At 46.7% G+C, this 21,780-nt stretch overlaps 1 protein-coding gene across 1 annotated transcript in view; it reads right to left on the bottom strand.

Annotated features, from left to right (window-relative positions):
• The window catches only part of SLC35C1 (solute carrier family 35 member C1), a 43,510-nt gene extending 22,818 nt beyond the window's left edge, over positions 1–20,692 (bottom strand). The window contains exon 1 of the mRNA XM_074998962.1: positions 20,642–20,692. The gene's annotated coding sequence lies outside the window, so the exon portion shown is untranslated. The remainder of the gene's footprint in view (positions 1–20,641) is intronic.
• Between the last annotated feature and the right edge of the window lie 1,088 nt (positions 20,693–21,780).

The raw sequence follows: 21,780 nt of genomic DNA, 5'->3' as shown, positions 1-21,780 counted from the left end.
AATGAAACTCGACTCCTGCTTAACTGTACCATAAACAATCATTTTGCTAACCAAGCCTCACATACTGTAATGTAATTCTCTAACCAATTATATTCACTTCCTTATTTGATTTACACCTAGCAAAATTAATTAGAGAGCAGAGAAAAACAATTAAACAGTCAGATAATATACAAACAAATTGGGAAGTGGGGACCAAAATTATAGAACAATAAGGAAATGAGGATTTCACAACTGTGACTATTGATACATAGTTTTTTGACAGACAGAATGCTATCAAACTACATTTATGTAATCATCTTATGGTCTGTTTCCTTATCTAGTGATAGTAGGTGCTGTGGCTAAGAGTGCGTGGAGAAGCTTTTACTGGAAATGCCAAAGTCATGGCAGACTGCAAAAGGAAGAGAAGATACTCACAGCACCTGTAGGTAATGCTGAAGTTAATCTTCCCAGCCAGTCACAAACTGTGTTTCTGATCCCCATGCTGATTCTCAAGGAAAAAAAAATCACACAGCCTCCTTTATTGCATTCCAGTTCTCTGGCTCCCAGTTAGCATCTAGGCCCAGTACAATGAGAAGTTATTTTAAAACTCTGCTCACGTGTATAAAATATTCTTCTGGCCCCAGAGGGACAGCCATATTACTACGTCACTGTAGGTTTGGATTTTCCCCAGACTATCACGCTGCCAGCCATTCCTTTAGGATATGTCTCTTTGAGTGGCTTTTCCCAGCAAAACTAGGCTTTTGTAGATTTCTTATCTTGTAGATGTCTTACATGGCATATCTGCCATAACTCAGTGCCGCTCAACAACACTGATACTCATAATATCCCCACGTGTTCCCCAGACTCCATACCATGTCTCAGGTGCCATTAGGACAGGGTCGCCTTCTTAACAGGCTGATGTGACACTATCTTAATGTAATTTAGGTGGAACGTGAAGATGTGACTTCCTGCATCTCAGCTAATGGCTGCTGCTCTTTCAGTAAGGCTGCAGATGAAGGCTGTAGGCTTTCGGCCTTACTATATGGTAATAGAAAAAGGCCTTATCCTTACACTTGGGAGGTGATGGGGTTGGTATGGACATGCACCCTGCTATCATGTGTTCTATTCTCCAGGGAAACTAACACAGAGCGGCCAATGGAGCAGGTGCTGCAAAACTAAGCGGATGTCTGGGCAGCCCGAGAATGCTATTATTGGGAGCTCAACGCACAGTGGGTCTCAGCTTCTTAGCATTCGGCTTGTGCTGTGAGCTGGGAGACAGGGCTCATAGCTGCCTAACGGGGATTGATGACTTTGTGTTTCCTAAGCCAACAGTGTGCAGTAGCAGCTGCCAGCTAAAGCTGCGGACTCAAGAAGCAGGAGTGGTGAAGCAGGCAGTATCCCACTCGGGTGAAGGGAAGGGCTTCATGAAGCATTTGCCAAAGGGCCTGGCAGGGAGAACAGGATCACGAAGGCAGGAACGTCCCAAGCATTCCCAGAGCATCCCCCCACCAGTGCCCCAGGCATGGGTCTCCATGCAAGTCCACCAGCGCTGGGGATTGCCTGGGGCAGGGGGCATGTCTCGGACAGCAACAGCAGCCTCAGGGTTTCACCTCCCCGCTGCCTCCCCCAGCCACTTACCACGTGGTGCTCCACCATGCCCTGCCAGCCTGCTGAGCCCTGCTTCTTCATGGGCAGCTGGGAGCAGAGGCCTCCCAGCCCCACAGGGAGATGTGGGGCTCAACGGGCCAGGAGGCTGTGGCACAGCAGAGAAGGCTGTTGCTTGCTCCATGGGTTGAGTGTGGGGTGGGGCTGACAGGGAGGCCAAGGGAAGGTGACTCCCTGCAGCTGCTGTCACTTGCCCCTGCTGCCTGCACCCTGCCCCAGGTAATCGTCCCCCCTCCCATCCATAGGGCAGCTGGGAGAGCTGCCAAGGAGCCCCCAAAATCATGGGGTCTAGGGTGGCCACCCCATCTCGTCCTATGGATGGGATGGCTCTGCATGAAGGTGACTGTGACAAGACACCCATTTGGAGACCTAGGTCTGTAGCAGAGCTTCCCCTAAGTACAGACCTGAGACCTAGCACCGTCTCAGGAAACAGCTTACGGGAAACACTGGTGGCCACCCAGGATAGATTCAGGTGCTACCCACCTGATTGGCAGAGTGCCCCCAGCTGCCCACTGCTGACTGTGTATTTCTAATGGTGGTGCACATTTGCACATGCCTTGGTGCACACAACAAAATTTATTCCAGACATGGACAGAAAACATTAGCAGGAACCTTACTGAGCACCCTGGATGAAGCACAGCCCTGCTGCAACCCTACCCATGCACACAACTGAGTCCCAGTATGATCAGGGTCCAGGGTATTTTGTGATTCAGTTTGCTATGAAATTTGTAAGAGAATCCATGCCTTTCCCCTCAAATTTTCACTAAAGCAAAGAAGCCCCTAAAATGTTCCAAATGTGACCAATGTGGAACAGGTGCCATAAAGCCTGCCTGAGCCTGACGACAGCCTGAAACAATGATTTGCAGATACATGTAAACTTTTTTCTATCACGTGAAAATCCTGAGGCTTAATAACACAGTGTCCATTGTTAACTATTGGGATGGCCATTTTAACACTTGAGTAATGTGCACATCATTAGAACTATCTCCTACCTCATCTCAGATACCAGAAGACTCAACCGTCCCTTCCCAACTACCAAAGCTTCTAATGCACAGCAATGCAGTTAGAGGCCAAAATTCTGCAGCTCACTGAGCATTAAAAATTTGAGGGCAGCAGAGAATACACTGAATTAAATTTCAAATTGAAAAACACAGGTGGGGGATTCAGTTCTGGTTGAATTCAATAAAACCCTTCATTTTGGGGGGTTTTCTGAAGCTGCTACTGAATGTACCGTCAGTTGGACTGCATGCCACAGAATAAAGGGGAGTCTTTCTGCAGAATTCAGGTCAAGCTTGCCAAGGAACGCATGGGGCCTTGGTTATTATTAAAAGCATGTGATAAGCACTGAGGCAACCTTACGGGACTGGTGCAAGATGAGCTCTTTAGATCAAGGGACCGAAGAACGCGGGAGAGGGGAGAACCAAGAACCACTGTGTCTCAGGACCAATGAGGGGAGAGCAAGAGGACAGCATTCGGACACCTTCCCCTGGGATCAAGGTCCCTCGTGGGGCAGGGAAGGGTGCTCCACTCACAAACAGCTGAAGGAGGAAATTTACTTTTTCAAAGGTATCTAGGAAATGCAGGGCAGAGCTAAGGCAGGCAAGGGAGATGCTTCTGGGAGAATGCCAATAAACACCACCCTCTCCTTTGTCTCCCCTCCCCTCCCCTGTCATTCCAGCTGGCTGCACAGGCGCATTATCACCATAATTATATTTGTACTTTTTAATCTCTGGCTCTAGTGGGAGTGATGCTGAGCAGTCACACACCCAGAATATTAACGATTGCATTGCAGGGTACCAGGGGAGCTAGGCACCTGGGAAAGAGACAAAGGAAGGTGGGTAATGAGCCCAATGAGACAGCAAGCCTGCAACCTGATCAGCCAGCTCTACTTGGTCATCTTTGGGCTGAACTGTGAAGACCCGATCCATTGTTTGGCAGGGGAAGCATTAACACTTTGACTCAGAACAGGAGTCATCTGCCTCCTCACTGCTGGGATGGCTCAGCAGGCCAAGCATAGGAGGCGACTAGGGCTGGACTAATTGCTCTGTCATAGGAAGTGTGTACAGGAGAGAGGTGGCAGTGGAGAGCTCAGAGTACACAGTGGCAGTACCAGAGAAAGACTCATTCACACTTGTTTTTTGAACACGGGCAATATCAATACATTGTTTGCATGCAAAATAAAGGGGTTTAAATCCGCTGAAGAAAGAGATTTTGGAGTCACTGTATTTCCCTAAAAACATCTGTTGAAATCACAGCAGCAGCTAAACACACTAATGGAATGCTGAGAATTATTGAGAAAGGGATAGATAATAAACCAGACATCATCATCATCATGCTACAAAACGCATCCAGGGCGCAGCCAGACCTTGAGTACTGCATGCAGTTCCAGTCGCTCTCATATCAAAAAAGCTAGATTAGAATTGGAAAAAGGTACGCAGAAATAGAAAAAAAGTGATTAGGAACATGGAACAGCTTTTCTATGAGGAGCGATTAGAAAGATTCGGACTGTTCAACTCAGAAGGAAGTGACTAAGAGGGATGGCAGATTATGAAATCGTGACTGGTATGGAACAGGGAATGAGGAACACAAGAATCAGGGCTCACCCGATTAAACTACCAGGCAGCAGACACCCCCTACATCGGACATTTCCACCACCCTCTCTCGACTCCCAGCCTGCGTTAGCTGTCTTCCACCTTTCCCTCCCACCTACACTACCTCTGGAACCTAACTGAAGTATCCCCTTCCCCCCATCCTGCCAGGCAGTGCAGTACATGACCAAGGAAGTAGCCCTAGCACCATCAGCCTAAGTGTTATCAGTATCTCCACTTACAGTCACATGATGGTGAAGCAAAGGGGCAGCTTGGCATGAAGAATCGGGTCTGAGCTGCTCATTCTGTTTCCTTCCTCACCAGTCCTCGGTTGTGGGGAGTTTCTGAAACTTAACAGCAAGGTGCAGTAGCCTGACCGTGCCTACACGATATGAGGTGCCTGCAGTACTAGCTAAACTTCAAGTCTTGTGCCAGTCAGTGCTAGCTTTACACTTCCTTAGTTTACCAGAAACCCTGCTCAGGAACTGGGAGGGGCTGATCCCCAAGGTGTTGTTTGGTTTGGGTGAATTCTAGTACAGGAGCAAACTGCCAGTCTTCTTGGTAGGTTGTCAAGATTTTTTGACCCAAAGCACTTGTGCTGGTGTTGGAGGCTGTGACATCAGTGGGTTACTCAACCAAACACGATGTTAGTCTCTAATTATTTGCATATGGCAATCCCAGTGGTCCCAAGATTTCCTGGAAGGGAACAGGCAGGCCATTGGGTGTTTGTGGGCAGTCCAATTGCTCCCTCCCTGAACGGCAGTTTAGCTTCATCCATTAAATCTCTCATGCCCCAATTATTAGCACTACAGAAATGTTAATTATTGCTCACGGTCTTGGGAGGCGAGTGAAGATCATTATACTCATGTCACAGACAGGGAAACAGAGGCACAGGTGACCGCCCCTCCCCACGACAACTCTGTGGCAGAGCTAGAAATAATGCTCAGGAGTTTGAATAGTGACAGAGAGATGGCCGTGTTAGTCTGTAGTCTACCAAAACAAAAAAAAAAAAGGTCAGATTTTCCAACCTTGATTACATTTTTTTCTCATTTGTCAACCTTGATAACAATTTTTTTGGACCTCTATGATTTATATATTGAGTCTGTTCTGGTAAGGCTATAGCTCTGATGAAGTGAGTCTGTGCTCACGAAAGCTCATGCTCAAAACTTTTCTGTCAGTCTATAAGGTGCCACAGGACCCTTTGTTGCTGTTACAGCTCTGAAGAAGCGATCTTTCCCACGAAAGCTCATCACCTAATAAATTATTTTGTTAGTCTTTAAAGTGCTACATGACTGTTGTTTTGTTTTGCCCAGGAGTTTGGTGCTGAACTTACTAGGCCATGCAGCTTTCTGTATAAATGTTTAATATCTAAAAACAGTGTTAGATTCATTTCTCTGTTCCTCACTTAAACACCTTCCCCTGATTTCCATTCAGTCTCCACAGGGAAAAAAGGCTCCTTTGAGCAATATATTTAGTAACAGAGTGAAAAAACAAATGCTCAAATGAGTTTACATCTGCAAGGAGAGACCATGTAACATCGCAGGCCTGTACGCAGGAATTTCTGGGACTGGGTGCTTAATTTGTAAATGTGAAGCACACTCCTCCCACACTGCAGGACCTGCCCTTCTCCCCCACCCCTGGCTCTCCATCTGGCCCTACCCCCCTGCTTCCTCTCTAGCCACTCTGGCCCTGCACTTCTCTCCTCCCACCTCCTTCTACCTGCCCTGCAGGCCAGGGTCCTAGCTGCCACGTACCCAGGACTCTCCAGCTGCCCCCAGCCCTGACTCTGTACTGGGGTTTGCCTGACAGCATTCCGGGCAGGGGAGCAGTATTTCCTCTGAGATTTTCCATCCTTGGATGGGTTGAATTTTCATTTGGGTGGGTTCAAATTTATGTGCAACACCAATGCTGAGGTACTGCTGGACGTGCACCAACAGTACGAACAAAAAACCAGAAATACACATTTATATGTTGTAAACAGTCCCCAGCTGTGGAAGGCAATATATTAAAATAAGGGATAATTAACAAGGAGCAATGCTTATGATGTTCATTTAATACGAAATCAGATTAAAAAAAAGAGCACTGCTCTTATCATCCTTTCTCACAAATCAAGCTAGTGAACACACCAAAGTGCGTATTATCCGCCCATAGCTCAGCTTTGAGCTGCTAAACAAATCTGAGTCAATGAAAAATACTCCAATAAATAATGGCTGTGGCGTGGAAGGCTAAGTGCAGGATGCTGGGGATGTGGAGGTACATGAACCAGGGTTGGGGTGCATGAGGAACTCAGGGCAAGAAGCTGCATGTGTGGGGGTGCAAAAGTTAGGTTAGGGTCCTCGGGATAGCAGGGGTTCAGGATTAAGGGCTGGGGCATGTGAGGGGCCCAGAACAAGGCATCAGGGTTCTTGAGGGGCTCAGGGCAGGCTGTTGAGGTTGGGGGGGCAGACAGCAGGGCAGGGGGGACAGGAGTGGAGGTTACGGTACCGTGTGTGTGGGGGGAGCCGACCCTGGGGCCAGGTTATCATATCTGGCTTCTGATTTTAGATCTGGGTAGTCTTTTGAAGGATTTATTAAAAAACCCAACAACTGTCAGAAGATCCAAGCATTTAAGGCTAGAACTGAATACTCAGATTGTGCCCCTAAATATCTAAGGAAGGATTTTTAGCAGCTCCAGCCACAAACTAAGGAAATATTTAAAGCAAATTTTAAACTGAGGGTCTGTGGACTTAATACACAACCGTTTTTGTCAGGAAATTCACAGTTGGCACATGCCTGTCAAATGCTTTTAATTACCACTTAATGTCTCTTTCACAGGTTCTGTGTTGTGCTAACAGGTCTGACAAGCTGGAAGGGTTTTCACTTCTAAGTTAACAGAACCACTTTCAGGGGAAGAGTCATGAGTCTGAAAGGTGCTGCTGTGTGAGCCTTCAGGAATGGCCAGAATAAGCACAGGAAGACAGGAGGCGTTCCACTCTAGGACCCAGGGGAGGCACTATCTCCCACTGCCTCTTATACCCACTGCCAGCGCCTGGGGTGGGGTAGTGGGGGGAGGGGCGAAGGGCATTAGGGGCACATGTGCACATGCCTTGGTGCACATAAAATTTGGTCTGCACAGGAATGACAAAACTTAGCGGGAACCCTGGTTGGGACCCATCCAGGTGATCGTCATGCAGAGATGAGGAGAGGTAGTAAAAGCCTAAGGGAAACAAAGCCACCGGGGCATGTAACGCCTGGCAGCAGCTGAAACCAAGACGGGGTGGAAGCAGTCTAGAGCTCTGCGTGAGAAGGAAATGAAACCAGCTGCCATTCCATCCAGTGCAGAGAACTCTGCTCCTGACCCCTCAGTTTTTGTGGGGGAAGGGGGGAGGTGACATGCGGCACCCTAGGGCACAGAGGAGGGATTGTTCTGTCATTTGGGTGAAAGCCATGCTGCAAAAATGCTCCTCTTTCTAGCTTGGCAAAGGTTCTCTGAAAGCAGAGGCAGGCAACTGGCATCACCGTGGCTTACCCTGGCTTTACTATCTAGACTCTCCAGTAACCACAGCCTCCCCCAGACCTGAACTCTGTGTCCCTGGGCATGTTAGTGACAAGCGTTAATTCTGTCTTACCTAGGCTGGTGTGAGCCTAATTGCCTGATAAATGTAATTGAATCTTATGGATTACCCGGTGTTATTACATAGAGCCATTTAAGGGAGTTAATGGGAACTAAAGTGCTGTTTTAATTCCTCCTGTTCTTGCTGTAGCTCTGCAGCTGCTCTCTCTGCTGCTCTGGTTCCCTTCTTCACCACAGCCTGAATCTAAGCTCTGCCTCTGTATTGGGTGGGTAGGCTGCATCTGTGCCCGAGGCGTCTGCACGCCTTTGCCTTCTCGTTTCATGGGGCTACCGCCTGAGAGCTGGTTCACTGCAACTTTGCAAACGTGGGTGCCTTGGCCCCTCAGAGGAGTTGGCTGGAAATGGTGGAGGAAGCACCCAGCCCTGGGGATCCTTGTGTAGCCAGCAAAGGCTGTTCTGCTGAGGTAGAACTTTTAACTGGTGCCTTATGGATTGTGTAGACTCTCTCCCTTGTAGATGCAGTTGAATTAAGCTGCCTCAATTACTCCTCTCTGGACTCTTAAGTATCATCATACCGAACCCACCAACATTATACAGCACTTGAATCTCTTTAAATCTGCCAACCTTGGGAAATAGGTTATGCTGGGTTATGGAATCTTCCAGACCATGGCTGTCCAGCAGAACAAAGGGTGCTGAGGGTGAGGGGGGCAGGGTCTGGGAGAGAGGCTGCAGGAGCATGTGGGGTGGGAAGTGGGGTCTGGGAGTGGGTCACTTATCTGGTGCTCCAATCCTGGGGACAGATATGGTTCTGTGCCCCCTTCCACTCCCAGGCACCACTCCCCGCTGCTGTGGGAGCAGCAGGAGAAAAGCCCCCAGAACAGTGCTTGCTGCCCTGCTGTCCCCCCAGCTGGGGGGCAGGGAGGGAGAGGGGAAGGGAAGCAGCAGCATGCAGAGCTTTTTCCTCCTTTCCTGGCCAGGCTCCAAACCATGGATATTCCAGTGCATTTGTAACCTACAGCCCAGCAAAGAATCTTCTTGCAGGTGCATTTCTAGTATTTCCATTTCCCTGTGAGGTCCCAGAAACAGCTGTATTTCCTAATCATCAAACTCACCTGGAGCCTTTGGATAGAGGAGTAGAAACACACTTCTCTGTGCGCGACAGACTCATGGGTGAAGGAAGATAATCTGTGAGCATGGTTATTATAGCAAGCCAGGGGAGAAAGATGTGACACACACAAGTGTTGAGAAGATACCGATTTTTATTTCTTGGCTCTCGTCGCCTTACGTGGGTCAAGATGATAGAACAATACCATGATAACAAAGCAAGGTGCAGCGGCCACTGCCTCTATACTCTTTCCTGTCCCTCATTGTAAAAAGTCAAATGCAAATTATATCAATTAACCTAATGCACTCAACTTAAGAAACCTTAAAAAGACATCTACACTGAAGGTCAAGGTAGGTCACCCGAACCTCTGGTAGATGGAAGGTCTCTTACTGGACATCTGTCAATAACTCCAGTGGCTCCCGACAGCACAGCCACTTCTTTTTCACAAGGTGGTTCTTTTGGCAGTGGGCTGTTCAGATGCCAAGGTGGTTCTACCACAAAGAGACAATGTTTTTCCACCATCAGTGACTGGATGGGTTTAAGTCGCATCTCTCCTTAGGACTCAATGTCTTTGAGAAATGGACATCCAGTGTTCCCTTTGGCTTGTCCACTATCTTCTGTTCCTCCTGGAGGACTAACTTAAAGAGCAGACAAGGTCAAATCTCTTAGCTCTTACAATTATGGCAAACTACCAGCCACTTTCTGTTGGGCATCTAAACTTTTCTCTCATTTGCACTAGTGACAAATATTTGGTCTGACCCAGTATTGGCATTCTTATGTTCCTATGCACAAAAATACCAGAGGTCCATCTAGCCCAATATCCTGTCTTCCAGCAGTGGCTAGTGCCAGATAGATAAAAGGGAATGAACAGAACAGTCCATCATTACATCATCCATCCCCTGTAATCCTGTTCCAGCTATCGTCACTCAGAACTTGGGGTTGCGACCCTGCCCATTCAGGCTAACAGCCATTGATGGACCTGTTCTCCATGAACTCATCTACAGTAAACTCTTTCATATCCAGCATTCTATTATCCGGAACTCTCAAATAACCAGCATTTTAACCCTAAGTAAGTTTTAGTTACATTTTCAATAAGTACAGTATAGTGAAAGCAAATACAAATAAATACACCATACAATACTACTGTTGCTGGTAAATAGAATACTCTGCATACATTTTTGTTTGTGTCTTAATATCTAATCCTGTTTTACTTTAGTGTTATGCATTGCTAGATATACCTCTCCACTGTCCAGCATATTTGAATACCTGGAAACGTCCTGGTCCTGAGGCTGCTGGATATGAAAGTTTACTCTATTTTTTTTCTGAACCCAGTTATACTTTTGGCCTTACCAACATGCCCTGGCAATGAGCTCCTCAGATTGACTGTGCATTGTGTGAAGAAGTACTTCCTTTTGTTTATCATAAATGTGCTGCCAATTAATTGGGTGACTCCTTGCGTTATGAGAAGGAGTAAATAACTCTTATTCACTTTCTGCACATCAGTCATAATTTTGCAGACCTCTATCATATCCACTCAATTTTATAAGATGAAAAGTCCCAGTCTCCTTAATCACTCTTCATGAGAAAGCTGTTCCAACCCCCAGCTCATTTTCTTGTTACCCTTCTCTTCACCTTTTCGATTTCAAATGTATTTTTTTTTGTGACGGGGTTAGCAGAGATGCAGACAGTATTCAAGATGTGGGCATTCCATAGATTTATGTAGCTGCATTATGATATTTTCTCTTATTATATATCCTGTTCCTAACAATGTCATGTCAATGCTGCTGCACGCCGAGTGGTTGTTTTCAGAGAACTATGCACAATGACGGCAAGATCTCCTTTTCGAGCAGTAACAGCTAATTTGGAGCCCATCATTTTAGAACATGTAGATGTTTGGGTTTGGTGTGGAACTCACAATGGGTTGCAGTGTAGGCATACTCAGAGTAAGACATGCTCCCAAGCAGTTTACAACTTAAATACCCCAGATCAACAAAGGGTGGGAGAAAGGAAGGGTTATTATTACCTCTGTTGTACAGATGGAGAATGAAGACTAGAGAGTTTATGTGACTTGCTGAAGGCCATGCAATACACCAGTGGCAGAGTCAAGCATTGGACCCCAGTTGCACACCAGAGCCTCGAGTAAAAGGTGAATCAATTTCTCTTTCAGACTGCAGGTCAGGAGGCTTCATTTACTCCATAGCATGTCAAATAAAAAAATAGGCCTTGCCTAGACTAGAGGGAGAGAGATTGAATTAGCCTTCTATCAGTTGAAAGCACCCTCAGAGCCATACACAAATTGTCTACAATGGATTTTTCATTGCCCCATCAATCAGTACAAGGGAGTTAAGCATTTTAGCTCAATAGATTAAAGCACATGGATGCATTTTACCACTAATACAACAAACAGTCTCCCCAGAGTTCCCTAGGATCCAAAGGAGGAATCCCACCACAGAGAAGAAAAACACTGACCACCCTACATACAGGGCACCAGTGAGCTAATGCCAGAGACATAGAGAGAGAGAGAGAAAGATCTTACGGTACCTTTTGTGTAGGCACCGTCAAAATTTAAATGAACATGTTAACTCCATGAATTGGTATTACACTGAATGGTTTTTCCTACTGCAGCCAAAACCTCTGTTTAAATGCCCTATCCTGTGTTAAGGACCAATATGCACGAGTGCTGGAAGAGATGGATCTTCACTTCCAGGCCAATAACTTGGCTCAAGATTTCAAAAGATCATATCCCCTTCTGACCTACAGCAGAGGGTCAATATCCCCTGATTCCAGTGGGTGCCGTTAGGTTTCTCATTCCATTTCCATGCCTACCTCAACCCAGCCTCTGACAAAAGAATGAATTGTATGTTTTGGTATAGTGTGGCATTTATAAAATGTTCAGAGTACAAGGCCTTGGCAATAGTTAGGTTTTCCTGGGGGAAAGACATCTACTTTTGCAACCCCTCATCTACTATGTAGAGTTTGTCTGTTTGATCAAGAACTCCTGCTAAGCCAGGGGTGGAGAACCTTCTTTTGGGTCAAGGCCTATCACTCACAGAAAAAAATCAGTCAGGGGCCAAATGCAAGTGAGAAACAAAAACGCCCATCCCTCGGAAACGCTTGGTCGTGCCAGGAAAATGGGATGTGCATGGAATGGGAGTGCTTCTCATAAAATCAGACAGAGAAGAGACAGTCCCCAAATCAGTACAGGCATCAAAACTGACATAACTGAGGAAATGCTGAAGACACTAAACCAAGATGAGCCAGAAAAATAAGATCAACCTGGAACAGGATTGCTTCTCAACAAACCTTACAGAAAAGAAATAAAAATGGAGAAATTCAGAGTAGTTCTCAGCTTTGGTGCAGCTAAATCAATGCTTAGTGTTTGAAAAACTAGAAGAAAGTGTTATTGGAAACCAAACTGATTATAGCCCTTTTTTGTTAAAATACAGTAAATGTTAAGAGTTTATAGGGATGAAGGAAAAAAAATACATCTGATGGAATTCCAATTTTAAAAAACAAATTACCCCCCCCAAAAAATGGACAAAATTTTAACAAATCCCATTGTAAAGAAATCCAAAATAAAACTTAAATTCTTAAAAAGTAATGCTGTATTTGTGATGAATAAAATCATTTAAATAAAGAATGTACATTTAAAAAATGAGCTAAGGACTGAAGCAACACCATGTACATTTGCTAGTCACCTTAACAGGTCGAGCTGCTGAGTGGCTGGTTTCAGCTAACTGGAGGCCTGTGGGGACAGCAGTCTTCAGGGCTGAGATTTCATGAGCCTTCCCTCTCCTTGATGGAGGGGCAGGGGTGCCAGAGCAGCTCTAATATAGCACAGGTGTTTCATTTGCCTCTTGGATCCCATCCTGTTTTTTTTTTCTCTTCCCCTAATTCCAGGATTTGGCTGCATCTCTTGTCCAATTCATATTCCAACATCAAGACTGCATAATGTTCTGTGAACACTGACAGCTTCTCCTCAGAGCTTGGTGCGGGGTGGAAGGGAAAATGAGGCACTTCAGCCACAAGTGGAACAAACCGTGAGGACGTAGTAGAGTCCTCTGGAAAATCAAGGGGACAAGAGAAGGTGGTTCCTCCACTGCACACCTGTCTCTCCCCCCCCCCCACGCCCTGCCCCCTCCATCATTTGCTTGGCCATAAGTGAAATGAGTTTGCTGGTCCTCACCCAAAACTTGGAAAGTGTCCAGACTGGAGGCAGATGAGATGGGTTAGTTTAACCTCTTGGCGTGCAGACTGACTCCTACAGGGTGAATATAAAATGGACTAATGGTGCTTACCTGGCAGCAAAATACTGGGGGAGAGGAAGGATGAATACAGTCCCAATAATCAGAGGGTACATCTACACTACCTGATAGTTTGATTTAGTGCATCTCCACTGATGTGTAAAATCGAACCCCGGGAGATCACCCTGACCAGGTCAATCTATTTGGGGTTGACAGTTGACGCCTGTACTCTTTAATCTCACAAGGAGAATTGGACATCAATGGGAGAGTTTCTCCCATCAACCTCCCTCAGTGAGGATGGCCAGATAAGTCAGTTGTAGATACGTCTATTCCAGCTACGCAATTGCCGTAACTGGAATTACATATCTACAATCAAGTTTAAGGTCTAGTGTAGACTTAGCCAGAGCGCTCTGGTCACCTAGCACTACTATCAGTTCAAGTAACGAGCTGCTCCCCTCTGCTTTAAGGGACCGAGCCCTGCTTTTCCAGCACACAGATCCCACTGCTGCCCTAGGGGCTGCAGAGCCATGTTCCTGATAGGGCTGGCACAGATAGACCTCACAGCAGCATGGACAGTTTCACCCAACTCTCAGAACATCCCTTTAAAAAGATAAAAGAACTTTGAAGATGCTAGTTGCCATGGAAACATGCTTTAAAGAGTGCTTTTTTCCCTTTGCTTGATCTTGAGAGCTTGTTACCATAGCAACTGGGCCCTGCCCCTCTTTAGCTCAGCCTCCGTGTTGGATTTTGAGCCCCAAAGCAGGTCTTCACCATTTGTTGAGGAAAACAACAAAAAGGGGGTGAAACCAACTGTGTTGCTGGTGACCATGACCTGTGAAAGGAAGTGAATGTCCCCTTAGGGACAGTATCCCCCCCACTTTCTCGGTCATTAGAGAACACCTAAGTGCAGGGATAGCTGCCATCGTTGTTGTTAGAGCCTGTGGGGGGGCTTCTCTAGCACCTGTAGAATCTCACCTGATGGGGTTAGGTGGTGTGTTCCCATCTCAGATACAAGCCCCACTTCCCACCCCCGCATAAGGATCACTGACTAATTGTGCTGGGCACTGGATTGACACAGAAGGGGCTTGGATCTCTGCTGTCCCTGGGACAGCTTGTTCCCAGCGTCACTTCTCTCTTACATCCTCATTTATTTTTCTTCTCATCAGGACTGCAGCAGCATCTTTGCAGGGAGCCAGCTAATCAGCATAGAGGCTTGTCTAGTGGCCAGAGGATTAAACAGAGTGTTAGGGCTACAGCTACACTGACAAGGTATTTTGAAATAAGATATTTTGAAACAGCTATTTCGACATACCATTTCCAGACGCATAACGCCTATTTTGAAATAGTGCCATTGGAGGCTTATTATGGCTTATTTCATAATACTGCTATTCCGTGTCTTCATAGCACTTATTTCAAAGTAGCTATTTTGAAATAGACATTATTCTTCCTGCAATGAGGCTTGCCGATTCTGAAATCACACACCTGCTATTTCAAATTTGTTCCACACTAGCACGTGGTGAGTATAGATGCTAGCAAAATTATTTTGAAATAAGAGCTGTTTTTGCAAAATAACTCAGTAGCGTAGACGTAGGAGACCTGAGTTCTAGTCTCCACTCTGCTTGGGCAAGCCACAGCACCTTTCTGTGCCTCAGTTTCCCCATACGTAAAAGAGAACTAATGATATTGATCACCTTGGTAACATAGTGCCCATCTATAAAAAGGGAAAAAAAGAACAACCCAGGAAACTACAGACCAGTCAGTTTAACTTCTGTGCCAGGAAAGATAATGGAGCAAAAAAATTAAGGAATTCATCTGCAAACATCTGGATGAAAATAAGGTGATAGACAACAGCCAGCACAGAGTTGTAAAAAACAAAATCATGCCAGACCAATCTGACAGCTTTTTTTTTTTTTTTTGACAGGATAACAAGTCTTATGGATAAGGGAGAGGTGGTGGATGTGGTATACCCAGACTTTAGTAGGGCATTTGACAGGATCTTCTGATCTATAAAGTAAGCAAATACAATTTAGATGGGGCCACTATGATGTGGGTGCATAACTGGCTGGATAACTGTTCTCAGAGAGTAGTTATTAATGGTTCACAGTCACTCTGGAAGGGCATAATAAGTGGGGTTCTGCAGGGATCTGTTTTAGGACCGGTTCTATTCAATATCTTCATCAACATTTTAAATATTGTCATAGAGAGTACGCTTACTAAGTTTGCAGTTGACACCAAGCTGGGAGGGGTTGCAACTGCTTTGGAGGATAGGCTCATAATTCAGAATGATCTGGATAAACTGGAGAAATGGTCTGAGGTAAACAGGATGAAGTTTAATAAGGACAAATGCAAAGTGCTCCACTTCAGAAGAACCAATCAGCTTCATACATATAGAATGGGAAGCAATTGTCTAGGTAGGCGTACTGCGGAAAGAGACATAGTGGACAACAAGCTAAATATGAGTCAACAGTGTGATGCTGTTGCAAAAAAGCAAACGTGATTCTGGGATGCCTTAACAGGAGTGTTGTGAGCAAGACACGAGAAGTCATTCTTCCACTCTACTCAGTGCTCATTAGGCCTCAATTGGAGTATTATGGCCAGTTCTGGGCACCGCATTTCAAGAAAGATGTGGAGAAATTGGAGAAGGTCCAGAGAAGAGCAACAAGAATGATTAAAGGTCTAGAGAACGTGAGCTCTGAGGGAAGACTGAAAGAACTGGTCTTGTTTAGCTTAGAAAAGAGAATATTTAGAGGGGACATGATAGTTTTCAAGTACCTCAAACAGGGTTACAAGGAAGAGGGAGAAAAATTATTCTCCTTGGCCTCTGAGGATCGGACAAGGAGCAATGGGCTTAAAGTGCAGCAAGGGAGATTTAGATTAGACATTAGGAAAAACTTCCTAACTGTTAGGGTGGTTAAACACTGGAATAAGTTACCTAGGGAGGTTGTGGAATCTTCATCACTGGAGATATTTAAGAGCAGGTTAGACAGACGGCTGTCAGGGATGATCTAGATGATGTTTGGTCCAGCCAAGAGAGCAGGAAACTGGACTTCATGACTTCTTGAGGTCCCTTCCAGTTTTAGTGTGCTATGACTCTATGCCTTGAGAGTCACTGGTGAGAAGAGATATATAAAGTCTATGGCTACGTCTACACGTGCAGCCAACATCGAAATAGTCTATTTCGATGAATAACGTCTACACGTCCTCCAGGGCCAGCAACGTCGATGTTCAACTTCGACGTTGCTCAGCCCAACATCGAAATAGGCGCAGCGAGGGAACGTCTACACGTCAAAGTAGCACACATCGAAATAGGGATGCCAGGCACAGCTGCAGACAGGGTCACAGGGCGGACTCAACAGCAAGCCGCTCCCTTAAAGGGCCCCTCCCAGACACAGTTGCACTAAACAACACAAGATCCACAGAGCTGACAACTGGTTGCAGACCCTGTGCCTGCAGCATAGATCCCCAGCTGCCGCAGAAGCAGCCAGAAGCCCTGGGCTAAGGGCTGCTGCCCACGGTGACCATAGAGCCCCGCAGGGGCTGGAGAGAGAGCATCTCTCAACCCCCCCAGCTGATGGCCACCATGGAGGACCCAGCAATTTCAACGTTGCGGGACGTGGATCGTCTACACGGTCCCTACTTCGACGTTGAACGTCGAAGTAGGGCGCTATTCCTATCTCCTCATGAGGTTAGCGACTTCGACGTCTCGCCGCCTAACGCCGAAGTTAGCTTCGAAATAGCGCCCGATGCGTGTAGACGCGACGGGCGCTATTTCGAAGTTGGTGCCGCTACTTCGAAGTAGCGTGCACGTGTAGACGCAGTTTATATGTGTTATCCCCACGTGCCCCAATCCTCATTTGGTTGTGTCAGTGAGCATACTAGATTTAAACTGGTGTGTGATGCCCTCTAGTACCTTAACAGTGGCACACACAAGAAGGATATACTGTTGGGTGATTGTTTTGGCAGTGCCTCACAGAAATATAGGCCCACAAGACAGTAACATCCTAGCCCTTTGTCCCCCATGTTGGTTGCTGCATTCTCCACATGAGAACTGAATTAGCTTCTGCAAGAATTACTGGAGCACTAGAGACACAGACTTCACAGAAACCTTAACAGCAGTACGGATGGACAACTGGGATGTAGAAACCTCTTTTTGCTGCCTGCTGGGAATGGGGTGGGGAGTTCAGGAGGTCAGTCTGAACTGGCTCAGGAGTCCCTCATTTTGATCCAAAAGCTAACATGAGATGATAACCAGGAGGGTATTACCCTGCCAGAAGGGGTTGACAGGAATCTGCCAGGGTTTCCCTGTGGAAGAGCAGTGGCTATAAGATATGCTTCTTCGCTGCAGGAGGAGGACGTCTCTGCAACACTTTTGTCTTGTGCGGAAAGCTGGCTGGAAACTGGTAATGAGGGTGATGGAGCTGCAGAGGCACTGTGGGGATAGTCCCCCTGCAACAGAAACATTGCAGGACTGGTCTATGTTTCCATCCCTCTGCAATGGAACATTGTTCCCTGTAAACTGTCTGCGTATATTGGTGGAGATGTGGAGACAGAAGGGAACCGAGAATGGGACCCAGAGGTGGTGATGTGATGCCTGGGATCAGGTAGGGAAGCACATATGAATCAAGGAGATTTTACTGGGAGCCACCAATGAAAAAGATGCAAACCACAGGGACATCCCGTCCCAGCCTGGCTCCAGCCTTCCCTCCCCCACCCCAACACTTAGCAGCTTCCCTGCACTGCCCATGCTAGAGCATCCCCTCCATTCACCACATTCAGCATAAGCCTTTGCTGCTAATCATCACATCATCCCTTATGAGAGAGCAAAGCGCAGGTGCCGGAGTAAGGTCAGAGCTGCTGGGCCGGCCAGAATGAACTGCAGGCAAATACGACCCAGTCTGTAGAGAGAGCAACACAGGTGTCTGTGCACAAAGAGGTGAGGCCTGACTGAGCATTAAAAGGAAACCCATGAGCAGAAGAAAAGAGTACAGTGAACCCAGTCCCTCCCCCAGAGCCAGGTACCCCCAGCCCCCTGCTCTAACCCAATATGCCACCCCTCTTCCAGAACCAGGCACCAACCCCCTCCCTCTAACTCTACCACTGCTGCTGCCCCAGAGCCATCACTGCCATCACGTGCTTCTCCCACCTAGCAGCGTGGCGCGTGTGCAGTGTGGTGGATGGCAATCCCCACACGTGGCTCTGAGACACACCCCCGTTGTGGAGCATTGCATTCATCCCAGCCCAGGGGAGGGGAGCTAGAACCCAAGAGTCCTGGCTCCTAACCACGAGACAAATCTCTGGGACACACTGAGCTCCACTTCATGGCATGCTAGTATGCCACAGCACACTGGTTGCGGAGCACTGCCCTAAAGGGAGGCGATTGCCTGCATGCATACAGATTGGTGTGGGTCTGAGGGGGAGGATGGAAATGAAAAGGAGCATGATTTGCAGTTCAGACAGGCCTGGGAAGGCCTAGCCCTATGTCCTATACACACACACACACTTCCCCTTGCTTACATGGCTACCTTGTGCTCATGCACAGCCAGCCACTGACACGTTCACGTCTCTCTTTTATGCTGAAGGAAAATTGCTTCCATCTGCTGCTTAAGCAGGTCTTTTAAAGTTCGTTTTGAGGATGCGCAAGTTGTGAGAGTGAGACTCTCGTGCGCGAGCAGGAGCCTGGCAGCATGCAGACAGGCTCAGCATGAACTTTCCAAGAACGACTCTGCCACCAATGCACTCCAATCCAGACCTGCAACTGAGATTCAACTATTCCAGCCTCGAGCTGTACTGAAGTCCCTGCTTGCTGTTCCAAGGGGGTATTTCCTACATCACCCAGCTGAGGGCCCCCACGCCTGATCCAGAGCACACCTTGTTGCTCCAGTAGTGGGTTGCCACATGAAGCTTTTCTGAGGAAGCTCTGTCCTGACCTGCAAGACCCTCTGCTAGGCCAGTCAGGGGCTTCTTCTGGGTAAATGCCAGCTGCATTAAATTTCATATTGGATCTGGAGTGTGGGCAAATATATGGTAGCGATTAGGCTGAGACCCAACCAACCTGTTCCATCGGTGTCCTAACAACAGTTTGAGTCAGAGACTTGCTCCCCCGGGAGGTTATGTCTCTATTTCAAGCCAGGTATTGGCAATATTAGAGGCTTTTCTACATAATTTATTATAAGGGCCTTGATTAAACAATTCCCCCACAGATTATTAAGCAGGTCCCAGGTAGAACTCAAAGGAATATCTGCCTTGAATGTAACTTTAATCTCCATGGAGCTCCGGGCATTGCCAGCCTTGGCTCTTTTCTGCAAGAGGCCACAGATGGCAGGGTCTCTTGCCTTTGCTGTAGCCCTGAGCCCAGAATGTCTGTAGGGTGCAAGGCAGGAAAAGAGGCATGAGGACTCAGTCTCTTTAGGAGAGGACCTTTCTGCCTCATTGGCTCTCGTCTGGGAGGAGAGGTTTGGTCCAGGCATGTTGCCTGCTGCTGGCCATACACTGATTGTCTAAACAGACTGTCTCACAGCAGCAGCACAGCCACTAACCTAGTTTCTATTCCAGACAGGCTAAAGCAAATAACACATTTCCTTATGATTTGATTTGCAGCCAATAGGCTGCTGTGGACGCAGCTCCAGGTTCCTCCCCAGCAGCCGCGTGACTTTGCAAGTGCTTTGAATCCTGTATAACAGGTGCTGCCATCTGGGATGGGAAATTTGGGATTAACAAAATGACAGAGGTCAGGGAGCAAAGCAACTGACCTTATCCCCCTTCCAACAGCTTGCTGGTTTGTTGTATGGCGAGTGGTGGGAATATGTGGTCATAAAACAGAAGGCATGAGGTACACAACACCTGGAGCCCAAATCTCTCACCAAGCTATCCCAACATTACTCAATCCTGACCCACAACACACATGTTGCTTTTTGGTCCTGGGCTTCCCTCCACAGCTTTATCAATATCCCTTCCCCTGTCTGTTCTAGTCCTGGACTCCCCATCCAACTCTGCTAAAGCTTCTCAAGCCCGAGTCAGAACCCTGCTCTTACTCCATTTGTGGATGTTGCCTGAACAAGGACTTTCAAGTGAATCAACCTGCGATGCACACGGTTATGCTAGAAACCAGACTGAGAACCAGTAAACTCATTTCTCCCATGAATGCTCTAGACCAGCGTTTCTTAAGCTATGTTCCGCGCAACAACAGTGTTCTGTGAACAACTTGCAGGAGTGCCACAACCATCTGGAAAAATACAGTGACGGTATATATTTACTGTTGTTAAAATGAGATACAATGTTACTTCTTCATTGCTATGATACCTGATTAAACATCTTCATTCGTTTGTGCTGTATGTGTTGCTTTCTTGGGGTTTTTTTTGGGCCGAATTTTCTTTTGAAGAAAATTTTCATAGGTGTTCCACATTAAAAATATATTGTTTGGTGTTCCCTGGTCTCAAAAAATTTAAGAAACGCTGCACTAAAGAAGATTTGTTTGCAGGACAACATGGATAAAATAGAAATTCATTACCACTAGTCTCCCAAGTCTCTTCCTCTTCTCAGGAAACATAAGGTCTCGGCTGGGTTTTCTAGGGTAAGCAGAGAAAGAACAGTGGAAAATTGGATTCTGACCCCTGTAGGTTAGCTCCTTCCACACAGACTGCTGCAGCGGCAAGACTAACGGAGCACATCCTTGGCGGCAGCTACTCCAATTAATGTCCTGCTTGCTTTAGCAATTACTCGCTGGTGGCTCTTAGCCCGCTTACAGATGGAGATCAGCTGTCAGGGTTTAGAACAGGCAAGCTGAAGTGCAAGTAGGGAGGGCACCCTCTCTAGCAAATCCAGCTCTCCCTTTTGACTTGGGGTCCATGCTATGCATGGAGGTGTGTGTTATGGAGGAGAAAGCAATAGGGGATGGTGGGAATAAGCTTTTCCTCTTAGCAGTGTTCTCATACTGGGTAGGTTCCTGAAACGGGAAAGATACACCCCTCCCTCTGAATGGGAAATGGTTTCAATCCCTCCACTCACAGAATTGTTGGATCCAGATGGAGTGGGTGGGCCTGGCCCTGTGGGTAAAGTATGGGGAACACCAGAAGGCTAGGATAGCTGTTGCTATCAGGACTGGTTCTGTGGTTATGTCAGATACACTTTTTGTGCAACTTTTTAAGTACATCCAGGAAAGACTATTACTGCCACCTGCCAGTGCCGAGTACTTCTCGAACAAGTGATGATACCAGCAAAATATTTGTACAACTAAACGACATACTCTCTGCATGAGAACACGACACTTCCTGGGGATTCTATGTATGGCTCTTCAAACAGGAAATCATGGTTGGATGCACTGCTCAGAATCTTTGCAGACAGCTCCCAGATCTCCAGTGTGGCCAATACTAAGTAATAAATAGGTGGGTCCGAGGCTCCCTGACTTTGGCTTAAAACTAACGATCAAAGAGTTGAGATTTTATGATTTACCTTCTGGTTTCTGAGCCTCCAGGGTGCACTCAAGTCACGTTTTCAAGCCTTTCTGGGCAACCACAACCATGAGTCTTAGAAACACAGTTTAAGAAAAACATATGGGGGGGGGAAAAAAAAAAAGAAGATTCTCACATGAACATAGCCACTGCAGCCGGGCGTTCTGAAAAGCCTCCAATATTGCAAGAATTGACAATA

The sequence above is a fragment of the Carettochelys insculpta genome, chromosome 6, assembly GCF_033958435.1.
Source record: "Carettochelys insculpta isolate YL-2023 chromosome 6, ASM3395843v1, whole genome shotgun sequence".
In the NCBI taxonomy this organism is placed as follows: domain Eukaryota; kingdom Metazoa; phylum Chordata; order Testudines; family Carettochelyidae; genus Carettochelys; species Carettochelys insculpta.
The sequence above is the reverse complement of the archived record's forward strand: the minus strand, read 5'-3'. Positions and strand labels throughout refer to the sequence as shown.